This window comes from Cavia porcellus, unplaced genomic scaffold, assembly GCF_034190915.1.
Source record: "Cavia porcellus strain 051 isolate PalLab524CR breed Dunkin Hartley unplaced genomic scaffold, mCavPor4.1 scaffold_10, whole genome shotgun sequence".
NCBI classification, from domain to species: domain Eukaryota; kingdom Metazoa; phylum Chordata; class Mammalia; order Rodentia; family Caviidae; genus Cavia; species Cavia porcellus.
The window spans coordinates 1232146-1255627 of record NW_026947493.1 but is presented as its reverse complement, the minus strand read 5'-3'; the positions used below and the strand labels follow the sequence as shown (position 1 = coordinate 1255627).

Here is a 23482-nt window from a genome sequence, read left to right as displayed (position 1 = left end):
CAGACACTGCTCAGCTCTCTGCAGCTGCTGCCCTCCCCTCCCCTCGAAGGTCCTGCAGCTTCCCCCATCAAAGGGCTCGCTGGCTTCTTGGAGCCTTCCTCAATAGGATGGCTTCAGTCTAACTTGGCACAGCACCTACAGCAGACTCAGTTCCTGTCCAGAGGTGGGCCCTGTGGTTCAGCAGTTCTTAACCCTGGCATCAGAGTCATTTAGGGGTGTTAGAAAGGAAAGCAAGAAATGCTAGAATCCCAGCCTAGACTAAGGATCTCAGGAACAGGCACTTTTTTTTTAAGCTTTCTTGGTGATTATAACAAGCAGCCAGAGGTGAAACTCAGTGGTTTACTTAAACTCACTTTTTTTTCCAACTAGAGTGTGAGTTCCTTGAGGATCGTGGACTCCTAATTCAGTGCTCAGCTTGGTCTATTTTGCTGTCATTCAGGCAAAACCCTACTGATTACTCTGCATGTACTGTTCTCTCCGATCCAAATCAATAATAAAAACAAACTGTATCAGACAATGAACAGTTGATAACAACACATGTCCCTTGTTCTCTAGCAACTCTTGGAGTAAAGCTGAAGAAATTCAAGAACAAGCATACTTGAATTATCAGTATAAATTAGGGTGACCATACTAAGGTATATGTTTGATTTCCTGCTTTCCTGATCTTTCCTGATCAGATTTCTAGAGCTGGGGATTTAGCTCAGCAGTATAAGCACTTGTCTGGCAAGTGCATGGTCATTAGTTTGATCACCAGGACAAAAAAAAAATCAGATTTATAGGATGCTATAATGGTCACAGGATAATATTGAAAATATTTAATAATCAGTTCAGCATGGACTTACCCAAATCAGCATAGGCACCAGGGTCTCATCTCACCCTGGGGGTGTGGAACAGCCAGGCAGTGCTGATCTGCAGCTCTGATCTTTGGCAGGCATTCTGTCCCTACAACCCTCAAGTCTAAATTGAGACGTGGTCAGAGAGCCAAGACCTACAGGAGACCCCCTGGCTGGCTTTGATGGCAGGAGACCCCCCCTCAACTGACCACACATACCCCACCCATTCCCTGAAACACTCTGGAATAGTGGATTCAGTTGAAAAAGAACAGAGACATTTCAGCCATCTAAGGGGGAAGTGTAAAAGATCTTAAAGCTGGTCTCTGGGAATTGGGAATTGCTGTTGAAGGTAGCAAAGTTGTTTTCCTGTGAGTACATACCAATAAATAGATGCAATGCTTATCAATTATTAGTGAGTCTAACCAGGAATTTCAAGGACTGTGAAAAAATATTAGCAGCCTCCTATTTACAGTTGTAACCAGCTGGATTTGTTTAATGGGTTGTTTGCTTTTTAATTTGTAGCAGTTTTCAGAGAGAACCCTTTGGGTATCGTGAGTTTTGCGGCTCCACATACACAGTTATTTCGGGGCCCAAATCTGCCCGCAGACACTTTGAGGTTCACATGGCTGTTCAGAGACTGCAGAAAGGCAGTGGAGACATTTGGGCCTTCCGTCCTCTATTTAATTTTCAAGATTAGAATTAAACATTAGGCCTAAGTCTACCGAGAGACATTTGCCGGAGCGTGGACTAGTTTCCTTTCAGTATCCTGGTTTACTGTTCCTCTGTTCTCTTAATATAAATGGTCACTGATTCTGAAGTAGGAGACAAGGTACCCTTCGTTTATTCCCACAAAGGTTCCCCTGACACAAATAAAAATGGAATTTTCAAATGTAACCTGATTAACTCTTAATTGTATACCAATAGCCTGTGAGCGTCTCGGCTCCCTCAGAAGGCTTCTGCCTGGCTGGTACCTCTTTTTAAAGTTGCGGGGGGCGGGGGGGATTCAATTAATAGCAAGACGTTCTAATTGTGGATCAGTGTGGAGTCGACAAAAATTTGTATAAATAGGGTACATTTTTCCAGTTAAGAGGGCCGTGCTGAAACATTTTTAATTGGATTTCATGGTGATTGACAGCATTTGATTATGACAGTAACTTTATTTGGCTGGACTGCTTTAGCCTCTTGTTCAGATTTTTCCATCAAAGCTCTTTTTCCCTCCTCTGAATCCCCAGTGGAGCAGCAGTCATTGTGGAAGAGCCTTTTAGCACCTTTGTTGTGGCCGTCCCTGGTGATGATTGAGCCCAGCTGGTAGCAGATAAGAAAATGTTCCTTTCACAAAGGGGCAGTGGCTCCTGCCTCTGTGGTTTCAATAATTTTAAGAGCCCCCCAAACCTGTTGAGGATTAGGAGTAGCTTTAGATTGGAAATGAGTGTTAAGTATTAGTAATCGGGAGATTAGGGCCCCAGGGACAACAGAGATAAACAACTGCAATTAAGGCAAATCTGCCGATGTAAACAAAATTTAGCAGAAACAGATGCCCTAACCATTTTGGGGGATTGATTTGAGGGCACCAAGGAATCGATTTTTGTCTTGTTTACACTTTCAAACCCCTGTGATATACTGGAAGGCTAAATATTTCATACAGCCTGATTTTAGTTAATTTTTTTTTCCAGCGCCTCGCAGTAGGCACCTCTCTTCTCGCAGTGACCAGGCCTGAGTTTATTCAGCATTCACAGGGAGCAGCTAATTGTCTATGAAGGGCTCCCATGTTTAAATGGGCTTGACAGGAATTTAAATTTTGTTTCAATCAACCCCTGTGCTCACAGCCTGCTCCAGTTTCTAATTTTTAAATTAAACATGATTTTTTTTAAGCCACAGCCTTGCCTCTGGAATGTGCTCACTCCGACTCTGGGGAAGGCAGGCTGCAATGCCGGTTCACGCAGAGCCCATGGCACCGGCCCCAGGCTGCAGAGTTCTTTCTCCAGAGCGCGCTCTGCACCCGCGGTAGGAGGCTAGCAGAGCCGAGACTGGGCACGTCCTGCCTGCTTGGGACCTGCCCTTCCCAGCTCTGGTGCCCACCCAGAAAGTGAGTTTAGCACCGTGGAAAATGTGAGCATGGCTTCCTGACTGGCAGAGTCACAGCCAGTGCAGGCCTGTGCCGCTGGCTCTGGCTCCTGACCCCAGCCTGCCTCCGTCTCTCAGGAAGAAGACCCGTGTGCAGAGCAGGGTGTCACCAGAGGTCAGTGCCTCGCCCAGTCCCCACTCCCTCTCAGCCAATGTCTCACACCCACCCTGCAATTCCCAGAGTCTTGAGGCTTCATCCCCTCTGCCCACAGCACCCCTCTCTCTCATGTATCCTGGTGAACCCCTATTCCAAGATGGACCTGGCCCCACCTCTGCGGCCTCTGTAGGCCTTCACTGGACCTGTGCCATCCTGCACCTGTCATGCTTACTCCCACTGGGGACCTTTGTTCACATATTTCCCACCCCGTGTGGCAGTGACTTGCTTATGTAACTGGTAATATCCAAATTTCACAGGCCAGACCCACATTTCTGAGGACAGACCATACCTCGTGTATTTGGCTTCCTGGGAATCTAGCCCATGATAGCCCCATACAAAGCTTAGCGAACGGCTATTGAATGGGAGGGATTTGAATGTAATGGGTCACATGAGTTGTGGGGAAGGAAAGATTCTTCCAGCTGGGACATCTGGGAAGGCTTTGAGAACAAGGTGACAGGGGACCTGGGCCTTGCGGGATGCCTGGTGACTGGCGACTTTCAGCACACAAGTAGTAAACATAGCTTGCTCAGGTCACAAGGAAAAGCACCAGACCCTCTAATGTCCACAAAGGGCAAAACTCAGAATATGTTCTACTTTCTCAGTACCAACTGCAGCCATTGTAGTAATCATTGCACATAGTTTGTGGCTGCAATGTAGTCAGAAAAGATTCTGTTCTGTAATCTTAAAAACATGGATTTATTAGCAGCCATAGCGGCAAATGCCTATAATCCCAGCACACAGGAAGCTGAGGAAGGAGGATCACTGCAAGATTGAGGGCAGCCTGGGCTACAAAGTGAATTCAAGACCAGTCTGAACTATATAGCAAGACCCTGTCTCAAAAAGATTTTTTTAAAAAATGCATTTACACACTCAGCTACTTAGAAGACTGAGGCAGGAGATCCCTTGAGATTGGCTATAAAGCAAGACCTCTTTAAAAAGAAAAAAAGAGTATGCAGAAATTATTGTAAATGAGTAGCATCTTTAAACACATGAGTTCTTTTGTATAAATTATCTCATTTTACCCTCATACAAGCACTGTCAGGATTGCCTTTACTGCAGCTTGTGAACTTCAATGACATCAAACCATTTCAAAAATAGAAAAAATACAACTACCCCACAGAGAAATGTGTAGGATCTCAGCAGAGCAGACTGAGGAAGCCAGAGCCCCAGGACACCTCCCTGAACTTGCTAGTTACCTGAGGGGAGACTGAGAAATGTCCTGCGTCTTAGTTTTGGCAGCCAGTAGCACAAACACAACGCAGGACAGGGTTGCCTGTTGTGCCTTGAGTTTGGGACCCGCCAGAGACTTGGCTGCCTACACGTGGTGTGCGAGGTGCTACTTAGTGCCACTCTACACACTCGCACTGCCGCGTCACCCTGTCTAGCTGGCGTCTTGCAGTGGGACTCAGCTCAGGAAGCTGCATGTGGCTTCTTCGTGGCCTCGGCTGTTTATCTCGCTGTGCACTGGGAGCCTGAGTTCCCAGACCAGCTGCTTGCATTGCCAGCTGGGGACCACAAAGGGCCACCAGCCACAGAGCCCTGTCCTTCCGGAGCTGCCAGGCTCATGAGGAAGGCGGCTGTTACACATGACATCTCCTGACAGCTGCGCAGCACAGGGCACCACTAGCCGTTCAGGTGTCTTTGTCCAATAAGTGTCATAGAAGCCACAGTAAGGTCACATGGAACGGAAGACCCTCAGGAGGCACTGGGGAGACCAGGAGAGAGACACAGGGCAAGTCCAGCTAACAGGTGATACACTGGCCTTGGTGTGAAGTCTGAGAAGGCCAAAGATGAGCTTGAAAGTTACTCTATCCTGTGAAGGGGGTGCAAAGCAACATGGTGAGTACGAAAAAGAGGAATCCAATTTTGGATGGGGAATTCCAGAGACAGGCTCTGCTCCCAGGATGGGGGTGCTGATGCCAAGCTCACAGGGGAGGGTGATACTGTTCCTAACTTACATAAGATGGACTAAAGTATTTAAGCTGTAAAGTGCTAGAGAATGGAGCCTGGTGGCATACGTGTGTAAACACAGCACTCTGGAGGCTGGGGCAGGAGAATTGCCATGAGTTCAAGGCCAGCCTGGGCTGTATAGCAAGATGCTGTCTCAGAAAACCAAAAAAAAAAATTTTTTTTAAGTGCTAAACATACATAGGACTGGCCCACTAAGCCTCTTTGGGTCAGGATTTTGTCATCTTGGGTTCCTGGAGGTTTCCAGCTAGCAGGAGCACAGAGACAGATGTGCCAGTGGAGTTTGGTGTGACTCATGCAGGTCTATGCATGTTGGTGCCCATGGCCTTGGTGGTAGGTTTTTCCTCCCTGCTCCGAGGAAGCCTTGTCTCTTGTATGTGCCGTGGGTCAGCAGTACAATGTCACCAATAGGTTGCAGGACAGAATTATTGTGAACAGCCGATTAATTAACAAGTGTGAGGCATCCAGGGCTGTGAGGGGTGTGTGGACTCAGGAAGCTTGGAAGGAACGTCCTTATCCCCAGGGCAGGCCAGACCTGCCAGCTGGGACCATTTAGAAAGAGTGGGAATAGCTGCCCGCTGTGGATTTCACAGGATCAGAGGCCAGGGAAGGCTGCTCCAGGGACTGCGGGAATGGGATCAGGGGTTCTGAGACAATTAGAATTAGGCTACGTGGGACCTGCAAAGTGGGGTCACTGGTGGCTTGTTCTGTTCTCTGCCTACCTGTCCTCTGGTGCCTTATGTATGCATCTTCTCTCAGCCTCTGTTTCCTCACAGGGGAAAATAGGGTCTTACAACCTTTAAATGAGATGCAAGTATGTTGCTACATGCTTTTCACAGTGTCTGGCATATAGTAAGTATTCAATAAATGCTAACTTCTTACCGCATCAGCATCACTGCTAAGAAGCAGGCGGCAGCCAGACAGGCATTGTGGCACATCTATGATCCCACTATTTGGGAAGCTGAGGCAGGACAATCACCATGAATTTGAGGCCAGGCTGAACTCCTGTCTCGAAAAAAAAAAGGCAAAAGAAGGCATTCTCGGAAGGAAAACAGTACAGTGGAGAGCAGAGGACCAACAGCAGAGTGGACCACCGGGCTGCTGGTGGCTGGGGCAGATCCAGCCTGATAGGCCTCGCTGGTTGTTCAGTGAAGCAGTGGGCACAAGGCTGCCCACCACCAGGAGAAGGCGGCCAGGAAAGGGACACAAGATCTGACCGCTCCAGATTCCAATGCTGTGGAATCTGAGCCTGCAGCAGGGCCAGCCTAACCCACGCAGGTCTCTGGCCAGCAGGCCTGGGATGCAAGCTCCAAGCCTGGCTTCGTGGCGCCTGTCATCCATCTCTCTCCGTGTCTTCCCTGCCTGTCCTTCTGTCACTGTGGGAGAGTCATTAGTATGCTAATCTAGCAGCCGTCATTTTAACACTGACCTTTGCTAACCTGCCTTTGCAATTTCAGGAACTATGTTTGACTTCTCTAAAAGTAACCTTAAAATGTAGTCTTGTAAGAATTCCAGAGCTGTATCCTTCACTCCTCCTTCTAATGAGGTTATGACCAAATGCTCATTATAATTGCTTTAGACTCCTTTTAATTTTCAAGCTTATTAATCATAAAAAGAGTTATTTAAAATTGCATAAATTAATCTTAGATTAAAAGCCCATCAAAGCCTTGAAACAATTAAGAATAAGTAGGATTTCCCTGGGGCAGCAAGTTTTATTTTAATATTGTAGTCAGGTGGATATCAGAACCTTGAAGTATGGTAGTGATTAATGTATGCAAAATTTAAATGAGATTTTTTTTAAATGGCAAATCTAAATCACATATTGACCTAACTGTAGGCTTTAACTGCATTGTCTGTCATATATTTAAACTGTTTACTAATCAACATTTTAATTACCGACGTGTCTGTGTGTGTATGCTAGCAGACCTTAGGACAAATAAAATCCAACATTTTAAAATATTGCCACAAAGCCAGTTGCCCCAAAATACCAAGACTCCGCAGCTAGGAAGAGGGAGGGCTACGTGGCTGGAGATGCTCCCAAGGCTTTTCAGCCACTATGTCTCCTGTGACATTGATTCCTGCTTATTTTATTTTATTTATTTATTTATTGTCTTTTTCCTTTTTATCAGTACTGGGGATCGAACCCACGACTGCCTGCTTACAAGGCAGGTGCTTATGCCGCTGAGCTAAATCCCCAACCCCAATTCCTGCTTATTTTAAATGGAGAAAGCTGCCCTTTGTATATCTGAGTCCAGGGCATTGTTTACTTAAACGGTGCAGAGCCTTGGGGTGCCGAAGCCCTGTACCTACTTACAACATGAAGATCTTTCCAGAAAAACATTTGACTTGACCTTAGCCAAAGTCAAAGCCTTTTGTCTCCCCCTGCCTTAGTCACTCCCTAACTGGACCCTGAAAGGGGCCATAGCTTCAAGTTTAGAAAGAATTCCTCGATTTTACAAAGGTTCCTTTCCATTGTTAGAGGAAGGTGGGTAAAGAGGATCACTCAGGGCAGATTGTTTCACCTGTGAAACTGGGGTTCTCTTGTCCCAGGAAGGGACAGTAGTGATCCACTCACTATTTCTGCTTTGGTGAAGCAAAAACAAGAGAAGAATTTAAAGCATTTAGTGTAGAAGGTGGAAGATGACCAGTTCCCAGGAGTGTTTCTGTCTGCCCTCACCAGGGTATTTTTTTCAAAATTAGTTTGTAAATTGTGGTTAATAATTCAAACAGCTCAGAAGGGTGTACCAAAAGAAGTTAACCCTCCAGCTCCTTTGTGGCCCCCAACCTTTCCCTCCTGAGATGAGCACTGTTAATAGTAACTTATGTATCCTAGAATCATCTTTTTATTCTCATTAGTTCTTACAGCTATTAAACATATCTTTGAGATCATTCCACATTATAGAAATTGCTGTCACCGTCTTTTTAATGGCTGCATAGTATTCCATAATAGCAATTTGGAGTGGGGATTGAGACAAGGTTTTACTATGTATTCCAGGCTGACCTTGAACTCACAGCCATCCTCCACCTGCCTCAGCCTCCCCAGTGTTTGGCTTATAGGCATGCACCATGTTTATTTGCCCAGAACCCTGGTCATATAGTAGACATAAGAAAGCCAGTTTTCAGGACTGGAGGTTTAGCTTAGCAGCATAAGCGCCTGCCTTGCAAGCAGGCCCTCGTGAGTTCGATCCCCGGTACCAATAAAAAGGAAAAAGACAAAAAAAAGAAAGAAAGAAAGCCAGTTCTCCCTCTCCTCTCCTGGTACTCTCTCATAAGCCTCACCTTTGCCTGTCTGATCAGTGGTAAAATGGTACATATTTGTCATTTAACTTGCTTATTTAGTTTTGTTTGTGATACTAGGAATTCAACCCAGGGCCTTCACACTGAGCTACAATCCTCCTGCCTCAGCTTCCCAGAGCCCTTGAATTATAGGTAGATGCCACCATACCTGGCTGCATTTCTTTTATTAAGTATGACTGTTTTCATATTTATCAGCCATCTGTGTTCTCTCACATCCTTTGCCTGTTTTTCTGTCAGGTGTGAATTTGTCTCTTTCATCTTTCTGAGCCTTGATTCTCCAACTAGAAAATGAAGAGATCCAGGCATGGTGGTCACACTTGTAATCTCAGTACTTTGGAGTTTGAGGCAGGAAGATTGCTGTGAGTTCAAGGCCAGCCTGTACTACACAGCAAGATGCTCTCTCAAAAAAACAAAGTAAAGAAAAGGAGGTGAGAAGGGGGCCTGGAGGTGAGGGAGACAGGTAGGTGGACAGGGAGGAGAAGCAAAAGCTTTAAGATTCAGCACATGTATACCAGTTCCCCAAGAGGAAAGAAATGACAATCTATCACAAATGTGTAGTAATTTTTAAAAATACTTTTATAAAGAAAATGAGAGGGCAGTCACACGGCTCCCAGTGCCCCTTCCCGCCTCTGCGGCTGCGGTCCCGGCAGCTGTCACACAAGCAGTCAGCCTCTCGGGGCTGTGGAGCCCGGGGCTGAGGTGAACCGCCAGCCGGTTGCCACCCTTGCCCTTTGTTTGGTGTGGATCTCTCTCTCTCTCTCTCTCTCTCTCTCTCTCTCTCCCTTTTTTTTTAAAGCAGGCTGGGAAATTGCAAGGCAGAGCTGGGATTGAACTTCCTTTAAAGCTGCCTGTAGACATCAGGAATATTTATTTTCTCTATTTGTTGTAAGCCTAGGAAGACAGCGTGGTTTTCTCCACACTGTCCTGATGGCACCCTGACCAGTGAGCGTGCAATGCCCCCAGCCCTAATGTGCCATTAATGATAGGTTAATGTACAGTATAATGTTTTGGGGACTACGGGTTCATTACACTTCTGAGTGTGAGGTCTTTCCACAAAGCGCCCAAGGTCCCATTGCATTATAGCATGTAATAAAAATACCCTTTTCATATCACACACTAATAAACTGTATTTGAAATGCCGTCTGAGGGCACTACTGCCTTATCTATAGGCTGTGCATGGGTGCAACAGTTGGGATTCCTTTTTCTATTTCGTGTCTCTGTTACACGGCACTCTGAGCCCAAGGGAGGTCTGCTCAGTCTTGTTTTACACAGGGAGCGAGTTGGCTCTTTGGGTCCAGGGCCTAGGGAAGGGGTCACCCCCAGGGGGTGAGGAATGGAGAGCAGCCTCCTCCCAGTGCCGCCTCTCCCTAGTGGAGGACTGTGAGACAGCCCAGTCACATGGAAACGCTCAGGTCACAGTGCGGGTGCGAAGCTGTGCTGCACCCTGACTCTCCATAGCCTCTCGCCAGTCCCTGGTTCTCAGCCTGAGTTCAGAGGGCAGAGGCTGCTGTGCCATGGAGCATGGCACCCACAGGGCTCCTGGAACCTCAGGCAGGGTCACTACCTGATGACCCCCGCAGCCCCCCCATGACTTGGCCAGGCCCCATCCCAGCGGGCAGCACAACTGTACCCTCTCCATTGTCCCTGCCTTCCGGGCATTGTCCTGGCAACAGCTAGCTGGCTTCGGGGGATTTCGAATATCTGGGAGCTGTGGAAGGGGCTTTTCCACGCTGACCTGGAGAAGGGCCCAGGCTCACAGGGGGCGGATGGCAGGCTTTGCATCAAGGCAGATGGAGGCTCTATGGCTTTGCCATGCAGAGTAGGTTGTAGAGGATGGCCTCAAGAGGCACAGTGAGCCAGGTGTGGTGGTGTACACACCAGCACTCTTAAGAGGCTGAGGCAGGAGGATCTCCATGAGTTCCAAGGCTATCCTGGGCTACATAGTGCGACCTTGAGCCTGGAGCAACACTGTCACCACCTCAGTCAGCGTAGCTGGATGGAAACAGGTTGGTGCTGACTTTGGATGATGCTTTGGGGTCACAGGAGGCCCTGGTCTGGGTCAGTGCCCACCCCGGCAGGTTAGGTTGCGGTGACTGCCGTGTTAGAACAAAGAGCACAGGCTGGCCCTGCCCACCTCAGTCCCAGCCCCACACTGGCCAGATCTCCTCACATCGCAGCCTTGTTTCCAGATCTGCATGTGGGAGCTGACAGGAGTGGGGCTGCCCAGCTGCTGCTCTGCACCCTGGAAGAAACCTGCCAGCTGGGGCACTCAGAGAAATGCCCTGCTCGGGGCTCCCTCGTAAACATGAGCACCTCTTTCTCTGATGCACTCAGGCCAGGACCACTGAATAAATCTCCTCAGAGTGGAGCCTGTAAGGAAACTGTTGAAATCACTGCTCCATGCCTCCCTGCCAGGGCACTGCATTGAGGACTCACAGTAGCAGGGTGTGTGTCATCGGCACGGTTCCAACCTCCCACCTTTTCAGGACAGAGCAGCTGGGCAGAGCAGGGACAGGGAGGGGCTGTGCTCCTCGAACTGCTGGTAAGAGCAGAGCCAGGAGCTGCTCCGTGTGGGCACTGTTGGGTTGCTTAGAACAGGGATTGAAGGACACATTTGCAAAAAGAGGTTAAGATCAGAGGAATTAGCCAGGCTCCTGGTGGTCTACGTCTGTAATCACAGCACTCATGATGCTGAGACAGGAGGATCTCCTTGAGTCCAAGACCAGCCTAAACTCTGAGGTACAGGATAAGACCCCATCTCAGAAAAAACACTTAATGAAATGTGTTGAGTGGATCAAGCAAGCAATGACAAGTGAGAAAAAACTACAAAGTTGCTAAGCCCCTTCTGTAAAGGGCTGGACCTTCTTCTGGCTCTTGTTCTGAAGAGTATTGAATATTAAGGAAATGAAGTGTAACTATTAAGGAGAATTAGTTTTTCTTTTAAAGGTTACAGGGTTGGACTAACCCCTCATTTTTAGATGTAGGGACTTGCCAACCATGGGCAAACCTCGCAGGGGTTAAATCTGTCTTTGGGGCTCCCAGGACTTGAAAAATGTTACCCTGTATCAAGAAAACCAGAAGTGACAAGTTCATTTAAAAAGCCTGGTTTGTCATTGTTTATCTAATTTTCAGAGTTGACACAGAAAATTAAGCCAGCTGACACTCACTCTCTGCCCGTCTCTCTGGCTCATTTCCCTGGCCCTCTCCTCCTGACCTTGCCACACAAGCACCATAGGAAACTTCCCGCCGAGTTTCTGAGCTGCACTGCCACCACCCCAAGCGTGCGTCCTGGGGTGTCACCCTCATGTTATTATCAGACAGGATGAGGCTATAAATCTACTCAGCCGGACAGTTCTTCCTCCCCCTCCACTCTGACCGTAAATCTTAGGAGTAAACCAACTGGGCAGCAGCGGCCCCCTAGGCCGTTCCCGAGTTCAGAGGTGCCGCTGGCCTGGTGGCCCTGGGACACCACAGAGAACTTGTCACAGGGGCAGAGGGAGGCCGTCACTATTGAAAGCCGGGTTCTCAGATGCACGTGCGTGACCACACACTTTCAGTTCGGCACCATGAGTGAAGACAAGGAAGGTACTCAGATAACTAAAGCGTATCCTCTATAAAATCCAAACTTTAAAAACAAAAAGGTCTTCTTACATTTAGCTTTCTAAAATTTTTCCTCACTGAGCTTAGTGGCACATGCCTGTCATCCCGGCACTCGGGAGGCTGAAGCGGGCAGATCACTGTCAGATTGAGGCCAGCCTGGGCTATATAGCAAGACCCTGTCTCTAAAAGAATAAAACAAATAAAGACACTTTTCTTTATGGCATCATCCCGGACACTGAATTGCTGCCTTCTGCTGCCCCAGTGTCCCCCAGCCTTCATCCGTGTAAGGCTGCTCGGCCCTAGTCTGACCGCCCTGAGAAAAGCTGCTCAGCTTTGTTAGGAAGTTTACCTTGTAGATCCCACTGCTTGCTTCTGACTGTCCTTCTTCCTCCCCCTGACCAGCCCTCTCTTCCACTGCTGCCACTTGGCCATTTCTTTTGTACATTAGGCCAGGAGGCAAGGTCCTTACACTGGATTTGAATAAAGGCTGAGGGACCAGGTAAAAGTAAGATGTTCAGGTTTTAGTTTAACTTCCAGATCCATTGTCTGAGACAAGGGGGTGCAATGACAGTGGCCTCGTGGATCTTCAATTGCCTCAAGATTTGGAAACCAGCCCTGTCACTAAATAGCAAGCATACTACTTGAGAATGCTTTATATAAAAGTCCAGATTGGAAGCAATATAGATATTTTGCTCCAGCATTGGTAATGTCAAATTGTCAAGGTTTTGTTACTTTTTGGGGAGTCCAAATAACTGTGACTATGCCAAGCAAAGGTCTAGGGCTCTGAAACCCAGTTTAGATCTGTGCTCTCTCAGCACATCCATTGAGAGCTGCACAAAATCCTCATCTCCTGGAAAACTAGGCCACTGACACCCACAGGAGCCACTTAGGATCAATAACCTGGCCTTGCTGCAGGTGCCAGGACCAGGGTGTCAGAAGCGTGATAGAGATAGAAGGCAGGGCCTTGTTTGTAGCCCAAGTTGCATCCTGTCATCCAACCCACGTGAGCAGTGACACTACCAAAGGCACAGATCCCCCACCCACCACCACAGCACGTATGTCAGGCTTCCATGCCTTCAGCGTTTTGTTTTACAAAATACTGCTCAAGGCTAAGAGGAGGCTCTAGTGATGATTTGTGTGCCCTGCCGGCCTGCAAAAGGATCAGAATTGTCACATGGTTTGCTTTTTTGTCTGCACTTTTCCTTTTAAAAGGGGAGGGGGCAGTCTGAGTGGAAAATATTTGTTGCTAACAGCAGAAATTCAGGAGGAATTGTATAGATTTCCCAAAGTGGCTGCCCATGCCAGTCCCCTGGACCCTCTCATACCACGCCACAGCCTCCCGGTCCACAGAGTTGAGCAAGGGCCCCAAAACAGAGCGGTCACAGCTGAAAACAGTGAAAGGGTGATGTTTCACCACCTCTGTTGTTGACCCAAAACGTTGGGCTGGAAGGCAGCGTCTCCCACCTTCAGCAGGTTTTCCCCTGTGTCTGTCGATGGCATCAGCAGCTTTCTGCTTTGGTTTCAGTCTTCCTCGTTTGCTTGTGGCTTGTTTCTCCAGTAAGGAAAACAGAAAAGTATTGGTGAGGCCGGTTTTAAGCAGGTAGTGGGCTTTCCTTAATTGGATGCTTCTTGAAATGAGACTGGATATAAAGCACTTTAAAGAGTTAAATTTAACAGCGGTGCTCAAAGCCTGCAACCCGTCTGTCTGGGATGTTCTGTCACTTCGTTGGTTGCTGGAGTTACCCCTCTGCCTCTCACACACACACACATCCCTCTGCATCTCTCTCTCTCTCTCTCTCTCTCTCTCTCTCTCTCTCTCTCTCTCGCACACACACACACACACACACACACACACACACAGAGTCATTCTCTCTTTCCCTCCCTCCATCCCTCCTTCCCTCTGTGCTAGGAATCATTGCTCTCTGCATTTTTAAGTATGTTGACTTCCTATCATTCATTCACAGTATGCCCTTATTATTCTCAAATTTGGGCTGGATCTGTGGTTATACCTCCTTTTTTCATTCCTGATACTTACTTGTCTCTTCTGTTTACCAGTTTTATCAAATTTTTCTACTTTACTAATTTTTTTAAAAGAACTGGTATTGTACTGCAATGATCATCACTGTATCTTTCCATTTCATTCCTTTCTGTTTTGTCTTTATTATTTGTTGTCATATTTTCCTTTAGATGTTTTATTTCAGACTTTTATGTTTTTATAATGTGTTGGACACTTAGGTCATAGTTTATCTTTTCACCTCGTATATGCATATAAAGCTATAAATTACCTTCTGAGTGTGGTATAGGTTCATCCCATGAATGTTTATGTGCAGAGTTTTTATTATCATCCATCCAGGTTTTGGTTTCTTTGCAGTGCTGGGGTTGAAACCCAGGGCCTCATGCATGCTGGGCAAGCGTGCACCACTGAACTACATTGCAGGCCCTCATAGTCATTCAGTTTAAAGTGCAAGCTGTAGAAATCAGAAATGCTCCAAAATCCAAAATTTGTTGAGCACCCACCTGACACAAGTAGGAAATCTCACACCTGAACTCTTAGAAAGAGTCACAAAGCACTGGCACACCAAAAATGCTATATAGAGATACCTTTAGGCTCTGTGTATAATACAGAAATGATTTTTATACCTGGGTCCTATCCCCAAGATATCTCATTGTTCTGTAAATATTCCAAAATCACAAAAAGTCCAAAATCTGAGACACTTTTAGTCCTAAGCCTTTCTGAAAAGGGATACTCAGCCTGTAGTGTCAATATTTTTTGACCCACGAATTAGGAGCATTTTTATTTCCAAATATTGAGAGATGTTTTATCTTATTGGGACTGTTGTTTCCATATATCATGCTCAAAGAACATGTTCTGTACAACATCAGATACTTACTGTTTTTGAGAGTCTTCTTCGTACATGGTCAGATTTTGTTTTGTTTTGTCCTTCATGTTTTGCTTAAGAATGCATATTCTAGGGCTAGGGATATAGCTCAGCAACACAAGCGTCTGCCTGGCAAGTGCAAGGTTTTGAGTTCAAACCCTGGTATCAAAAAAAAACAAAATGCATATGCTAGCCAGGTGTGGTGGTGCACACCAATAATCCCAGCACTTGGGAGGCTGAAGCAGGAAGATCACTCTGAGTCCGAGGCCAACCTGAACTACGTAGTAAGAACCTGTTTCTAAAAGAAAAAAATAAATAAAAAGAAGGCGTATTGTATAGCTATTAACTGTCTTCTGTAGGTCTTTTTGATCATACTTACTAGTTTTTTTTTTTGGTGCCGGGAATCAAACTCACAACCTCCCGCTTGCCAGGCAGTTACTTATGCTGCTGAGCTAAACCCCTGGCCTCAAGCTTACTAGTTTCATACACAGATATTTTGTAGCTATGCTAATTTCCTGTCTGATTTATCTATCAGCTTTCCAAGAGGTATGCTAAACTTCCTGCAGTCTGTTAGTTTTTGCTTTATGTTCTTAAGCAGTGATATTAAGTGCCTCGATCATTGTCTTTATTTTGAAAAGTTTCTTTTGTCTTTGCTAGTGACTATAATATACTTCGCTGAAGTTTTATTTTTGTCTAATAGACGCATTAGTGTTTATTCTATAAAAATATAACTTGGTTGGTATTTGTCTGCTATGTATTTTGAGTATACCTTTCTTTATTGTTCTTTTAAGTACGTCTTTGCGTTTTGTTTTTAATTTCATTTAAGACTTTTATCTGATTAGTTTAACCATTTATATTTAGTTTATTGATAACTTTGAAATTTTTCATACCATCTTTTTTTTTTTTTTCCTTTTTTTGAGACAGGGTCTCACTATGCAGTTCAGGCTGGCCTTGGGCTCACTTTGTAGCCCAGGCTGGTTTTGAACTTGCAAGGATCTTCCTGCCTCAGCGTCCCAAGTGCTGGGATTACAGGAATGCACCACTACACCCAAATCGTCTTACATTATACTTTCTGCATTACTCGTTTGCCTTTTTTCTCCTTTCTCCGTTTGATTGAAGTAAGGTTTTTTCCTTCTCTTGTGTTCTTTCCCTTGGTTCAGAAATGACATTCTCTTTCTAGCCTCCAGTTGGTGCCTAAGTCTCTAACTTAACTTAGGGAAACCTACGGAATTACCTAGTATGCCATCCTCCCAACATCAGTCAGTGTTAGGGTCAGTGTCTACTCTGTACTTTAGGTAGAGCTGGCTGCAGCCGTGTATCATAAAAGACGAACAGCAGCTTACCCAAGACAAGAGGCCATTTCCCACCGGTGTATTAGAAGGCAGGAAGTGGGTCCCCAGACCGACTGACCGCTCCCTCTGTGCTGTCCACCAAGGCCCAGCCAGCAGGAATGAGGAAGGAGAGTAGAAGCACCTCTTCTTTTGCTATGGACAGAATTCGTGGGAACTGGCACACCACTCATCTGCTCCAGGATATGAGCCACAAGGGAGACTGGGGTCACCATGGCTTTACCAACAAGAATGCTCCCTGCTGAACTTGAGGTTCTCGCCACAATCCAGGAAAGGGACTGGTTTCTGACGCGCTAGCAGTGTTTGCCACCTCCTCTAGTGCTAGACAGAAGACTCCAGGTACCCTTCTTCCTACATGACATCCTACCCAGCTGTCATTGTCACCTGGCTTCCAGATGCTTAGAATTAGATGCTGCTGTCGTTTTGTGTAATCAGCGCTTGGTTTTGTTTAGCCATTGTGTTCTGGGTCCCTTCTGAGGTCTCTCTGTCTTCCAGAGCATATTAAGGGCTCTGCTGTATGACCTGCGAGTGGCAAAGCCCGCTTGGTTTTTTCCCTTAGTATCGTCTTCACTGCACCGCAGCTCGAGTGCAGGTTTAACTAGGGTTTGAAGCATTAGTTGTTGGTTTTCCCCAGAATCTTGGTGCTCCCTGGGGTCTTCTGGCTGCTACCCTTGTTGGCAGACCTGCTGTTACAATTGGTAGACAGCGTGTCTTTCTCTCTGGTCCTAGATATTCGAGGTTTTACTGATTTTTCCATATGTGGTGTTTGTTTGTTTGTGGAACTGGAGACTGATTCCAGGGCTTCATGTGTGCTAGGAAAGCACTTTGGCACTGTGCTACAGCCACAGCGTAGACAGAGATTTTATTGTGTTAGTCTATTTGGAAATTATTGGGATTTTTGAATCTGGGAATCCATGTCTTTCATCAGTCCTCAAAGTTTTCAGTTGTTATCTCTTTGGGTACTTCCACCCCGCTGCCATGTTATTCTTTCTCCCACATATTTTAAAAAAAAAAAAAAAAATCTCCCTTTACTGCCTCTGGGTAATTCAGCTCTCAGATTGTTCTTCCAGCTTACTAAGTGCTCATGGATTCATCTGCTGTCTAACTCATTCATGAAGGCTTTTTTTTCCCGTAGTGATTATGTTTTATTCCTCTAAGTTATACCTGATTGTTTTTTCAGGTTCTTTTTTTTTTTTTTTTTTTTCATTATCTCTTAGTGTTTCCGTTTCTTCTTTTATGTCTTTATTCTTTTTCGATTTTCTTCCTGGGTGTTTTTCAGTCTCAGTTCTGAGAATGTGCTCTTCCTGTGTGGTGTATCTGCTGACTCCTGAGTTGCTGGGAATTGCTAGTTGACACAAAATTGTTGGAAATTTTATTGGAAGCCCAGCATCAGGGGGCGTATTGCCATGGAAGTTAATGGATTTCAGCACGGTCTTCCTAGGCTTCTGATAAGCACTCTAGAGCACCACTAAATAAAGTTATATTAATTTAGCAGCCTGGGATTGTCAGACCACAGAGCTCAGACACTGAACCCCCAGCCTGTGTAAAGCTCTGCTTGGTTTTCTACTTACTGGTCCACTGTCCCTCAGAATCCCTGTGCCCTCTCCCCTGCCACTGAGCAGACTTTCCAGGCCCATCCCTGCTTGCTCACTGCTTCCTTCAGGGCTCTGCAGGGTCGCAGGCAGGTCACCCACCTAGGCCTCAGCACTCACAGATCTTTGTCCTGACCCAGCAGCCACCTCAGGGCCTCAGGACTTCACCCAAACCCCCAAACATCTGGTTTGCAGTTTCCTTTGCTTTTTTGGCAGTTGAAGCTTTTTGTTCTTTCTTACAAATTCACCTATGCTTTTTTTTTTTTTTTTTTTTTTTTTGATGTTGTTTTACCCAATCAGACATTTGTAGGGGAGCTTTTAGGCCATCTGTCCTCTCAGCTTGTCTTTTCATTCACTGTGAGAAACATTCCGTTTGCCTTTATTCAGCAAACTTCCTGAGCAGCCACCTGGTGCCAGACTTTGTGTTAATTATGTTTTGTTTGTTTTGGGGCAGTTTGGTTTGGTCTTTTGAGACAGGGTCTTGCTATGTAGTTATAGGCTGGCCTTGAATTCACTTTTGGCGCAGGCTGGCCTCAATCTTGCAGCAGTCCTCCTGCCTCAGCCTCCTGAGTGCTGGGATCACAGACCTGCGCCACAGTGCCTGGTCTTGTGTTCATTCTTGTGGTTGGCTGCTCTTCCACCTTCTCTGTACTCACATGCTGTTATACGAACTGTAATCAAACATATGGTGACTGTTCAAGTGTAAAATGTATTATAGCAAAAGACATATTATTACTAATTTCCCCAAAAATACTCCCCTCGCTTTGAACACCCTTACCCCATTCTCCCTGGCAATGTGTCTTCTCCTGTAATTGTGTTCTAAAGGTAAACGTTCACTGTAGCTTTCCATCACCCCTTATAGTATGATCTGGAGGCGCCTCCTCAGGGTCCGTGTGTCCAAGGCATGGTCCCCAGCCTGGCACATTGGGAGCGGGGAAAGCTGGCTGAGGCCCGGGTCACTGGACTTGTGTGCTCTAAGGGGCTGGCGGCCCCTGCTGTCCCCCTTTCATATTCTGGCCATGGGGTGCATGGTGTTGTAGCCCCACATGTCCGTCCACCACAGTGCGTTCCTCAGGGCCCCAAACAACAGGGCCAATCAGTGAGGGACCAGCACCTCTGAAAACATGAAGCCAGAGAAACCTTCCCGCTTCATTCATGGCTCCCCAGGCTTTTGTCATAGGGCCGGGAAGAGCCTGACACACGTGGGTGAGCGCCCACACGAAGGGCCAGGCCTCAGAGCCCACGCGTCACACCTGCAGGGCACTGTGCATCTCTAAACCTCACCCTGCACTGTGTCACCAACACAGACCCTGAATCTCCATACCCTCTGTCTGCTCCCAGTCACAGCTCAAACTGCTACATGGGTCCGGGGGGGGGGGGGCGGCGGGGGCCTTGGCGTGGCCCAGAGCAGGACACTCCCACCCTCCAGCGCCCTTGTATCGAGTCTTGTGTGCAACTGCCCAGCCTGAGGAGCCATGGGGAGCTGCCGTAACCCACCCAGGGCACCACCACCCCTGTCATCGGCACTCACAGGATGAGGATCAGCCCTCTCCAAGACAGGCTCACGGTTACAGCACCCCTAGGCACTCCTGGCCGCGCCTGCCAGAGTCACCACAGTGCTGGCCCGCAGGCTGCCAGGGAGCACAGGCCCTGAAAACTCTTCTCCACCACCTCAGAGCCTGCTGTCGCCCACCAGGCCACTTTCTAACAGTTACTCCCTCAGGAGCAGGTGGAGCTACTCCGACGAAAGGTGGGGAGCTCCTTGACCCCTCAGTGCCTTTGTACCATCTAAAAGACCTAGAGATAAGCAATTTGCTGCTAATTATTGAGTATTTGGGAGAGAAATCTATTTCTGTAAGGGCTGCGAGGTATAAACTCAAAAGTTGATTGTAATTCATGTCATGGGTGTCAGACCATTTCGGAGGTCTTGAAAGAAAATGAAGAGCTGAGAGTGAACACATCCCCCACCACCACCCCACGCCCCTCTGCTGCCTCCTCTGAGCTAGGGCAAATGGAGGCTGGGAAAACACGTGCTCAGGACAAACACTGGGCACCCAAGTAGGCTGAGCAGGACATGGGCAGCCTCCACGCCTCTCCTGACTACTGTACCCCACCTGCAGGACCCTGGGGCCCACTGGTGTCAGAGCCACGGTCCCTGCACTGTGCAAGGTGTCTGGGGCGTCTGTCGATCAGATGGTCTCTTTTGGTCTGTTCAGCCCACTGTGGGAGAAAGAAGAGCTGGTTGTTTCCACTTAGACCCAGAGGCCAGCATACAGCTACTCTGCATTCAAAACCAGCCAAGAAATAAGACTCAGAGGTGACAGGAAGTGGCAGCTTTACTGCCCTAAGACTCTGTAGACTGGAGGCTGAGCTGCCATGGGTGGCTCCAGGAGCTTGTGTGCCGAGCACCAGGCAGAGGTGAACAGCTCTGACCGCCCCGGGGTGGTGCAGGATCCCCATGCCACAGCCTCCTCCCACCCCCCACCCCCCGCAAAAGCCTCCCACGGGAAGGAAGGAGCTGGAGGTCCCTCCATGGTCCCTCCAGCCTCCCCTCCTCGGGACCTGTTGACGAGCCTTTATGTGACGGTTCTGATTCATCATCCCACCAAACCCCAGCAGAAGAGCTGCCCTGCCTGGCAGCCATTCAGAGGCCATCGGCCACTGCCCTCCCCGTAAATGATTTGACTTCTTCAATCTGAACTTTTCTTCTGGGTAAATAGGGGTCGGGTTGGGGATTTGGGGTGTGTAAGTATGATTGAGAGATTATGTATGCGCACGTGTGTGTGTGTGTGTGTGTGTGTGTGTGTGTGTGTGTGTGTGTTTCATGGAGAAAGTGTTTTTTTTCTTTGTTTTTCTGATATTAGGAATTGAACTCAGAGCCTTAACACTGAACTACATCTCCCCCCTACTTTTTAATTCTGAGACAGGGTCTTGCTGAGTCATTAAGTTGCTAAGGGTCCTAAACTTGTGACCCTCCTGCCTCAGCCTCCCAGATGGTGGCATTACAGGTGTGCCCTGTGACACCAGCTAGCTGATAGTTTTAGAACTTTAGCAGCGGCACATATTTTACTGTGTGAAACTAACTCAGGGAAGGAGCAATGCGTTTTAGCATGAATGTGTTACTCTTCCTTGAAGACTTTTCTTTAGGAAATCATCCAGGCGGCTTCTGTCACAGGGTTCAAATGCAGGGAGGCAGGGTCCAAGAGCACAGCTGCAGTCCCACGTCTCTGTCGGCACCTGAGGTATCTCTGTGTGTTGTCTGGGGACCCCAGAGCCGGGGCTGTTATGCCTCAACTGGCCACTCTGCAGCTCCAGCATACTTTGGACAGTGTCAGTGCCGCAGAAGGAGGGGCAGAAAGCTTTGCTAGCCAGCGTGGTCATGACGGAGCCATCTGTGCATACAGATCCCGTGTGATGAACGTGCAGGCCAAAGCTGAGGCACTCAGAGCTGCAGGAAGTGACATCAAGGGCCACCTGTCATGGGGAGCTGCCTCTCCCCATCCCACCCACCCACGGTGCTGAGAATCAGGCTCCTAAAGTGGCCCCCTGACCAGCCAGCCCATGAGACTCACAACAGTCTGTCCTCCGGTGGCCACCAAGCTGGAGCTAGTGCACAGTGGTCTTGGAGGACGCTGACACACAGCAGGACATGTGTGGGTCCCAGGAAGGCCCACAGGGAGGCACTGGCAGTTCTAGGAAGGGGTCAGGGGCATTTGTTTGTTAGGCAGGGATGTGCAGAAAGGTTCTGCAAAGTGTGGGTTCAGGGCACAGTCTGCTCCTGGGTACCCTGCTTCTCAAGGTTCCTGCTGCCCCCACCTGCAGATTCTGGTCTCTAGAGCCCAAAAAGTTTCTTCAGGCCCTGGCCTTGTTTTCCCAGCTTCTCTGGGATCCTGTCACACAGACAGAACAGAGTCAGGGAAGTCAGATCAGTGCCATGGCCCAGCCCTGCACCTGCCTGGCACCGGCTCCCTGGCTGCACACCCCTGACAAGGGCCACATTGCAGCTAGGGTCCCGGGCACTGCACACACAGTGCCAAGGCCCAGCTCAGGCCTCAGACAAGCTCTTTGATCCTTCTGCGCTATGGTTTCCTTATCTGTGAAGTGGGAATATCATCATTCCTGCTTGATAGAGCCTGACGCATGCAGGTCTGAACAGGAAGGACCAAGGCTTTTTCCTTAATAATGTCAGTTCCTCAGTTAAAGACGAGTTGTTGAGCACCTAAAATATACAAGTCCCAGAAAGCTGCTCTTTTTTAAAAGGTAGAAATGTTCAGTGCACTCTGCTTGACCTCAGGGAGCATCAGTAGTTGGGCAGGTGGTGTGGTATCGCCCAGGCTTACACCCTGCCCTCTGACTGTCTCTCTCTGGACCTGTTCTACCACCTCGGGGACCCTGAAGCCTTGGTTTTCTTTGTCGATAGGCTGGGGGTGCTGCGAGGTTCAGCTTAGCTGCTGTAGACTCAAGGCACCTCACCATGGCCTGTGCTTTTGTCTGGGGTGTAACTGCGGACAGAGTGCAAACGTCACCTGCATGTGTGCAGGGCACAGTGTGAGGCCAGCCGCATGCCAGGCTGTGCTCAGGGCCCACAGCCACACCAGCGAGTTACTGAGTAACCCAAATGATGGCGCTCTTTAGGAAAGTCCCACAGAAACAAGGGCATACAGGGACCCAAACCCCTAAATGCCTACTTAGAAGACACTCAGAGCCCAAGTACAGGCAAACAATGGGGCGTCACCGAGTGGGCACTGGACCTTGCGTGTGACCTGCGAAGCCCCAGATGGTACCCATCACTGTAGCCCACCTAGGGCCCCAGTGCTACCTGATGATGGCCACATCTGCCTTTCAGACAGAGGGCTCAGGGCTGCCACTGTCCCCAGCTCCCCTCAGGGCAGCCTTTCACCACAAGGGAGAAGGCAGTACTGAGCCCCAGAAGCAGGTGGGCACCGTGCCCAGGGGAAAGCAGGCACGTCCAGGGCAACAGCTGCCCTTCATGATGGACTTGGCCTCCGCCAGCGTCCTCCTCATGTCCTTCAGTCCCCTTGGTGGGGTCTGCAGCAGATGACAGTGCTTTCTGGCTATCACCTCATTGCAGTCCCCCTGCCATGCCCACCTTCTGGACTGTCCTACCTCTCGTGGCACCTCCTTTGACTTGATCAGTCAGTCTCCATCTTCGGGGGTGAAGCCTGTGCGCCCAAACACCGTAGCTCTCGCTGCCGTAACTGTGGCAGGTGGCCCTGCGAGGCTGCAGGAGAGAGAGCACCCCCCACCCCACACATACCCTGCCAGGCTCTGCAGACAGGGCTGCTGGCATGCTCTGTCTGTCCATCTCTTCTCCGGCACCCTCCTTGAACCAGTCAACAGTGTCTGGGATCAAAGCCCAGATGTCCAGGTCACTTCCTTGCAGGGTGGCCCATTAGGGACAAACCTGCCTGTGGCCCCCTCCACCCCTGGCTACTTACTGCAGGGGCACTGGACATGTACACCCTGGCCCTTCCTGCAGCAGAACGGAGGAATGCCACCACTCCCCTCCTGTGGTTCCGCTCTGCTTGCTCCCCAACAGATGACAACAGAGATGGAGCATATGGCCCCAAAGTCACTGGGCATTCTGGGAAAGTGACTCTGTTACCCCAGGCTCGGGGGGAGGGGCTGTGGCTCCTGAGCACAGCTTCTCCCTTTGTTCTTC

At 48.3% G+C, this 23482-nt stretch overlaps 1 protein-coding gene across 12 annotated transcripts in view; it reads left to right on the top strand.

Moving 5' to 3' along the window:
- Map2k5 (mitogen-activated protein kinase kinase 5) overlaps positions 1–23482 on the top strand; it is a 246249-nt gene that overhangs the window by 221034 nt on the left and 1733 nt on the right. The window lies entirely within an intron of this gene.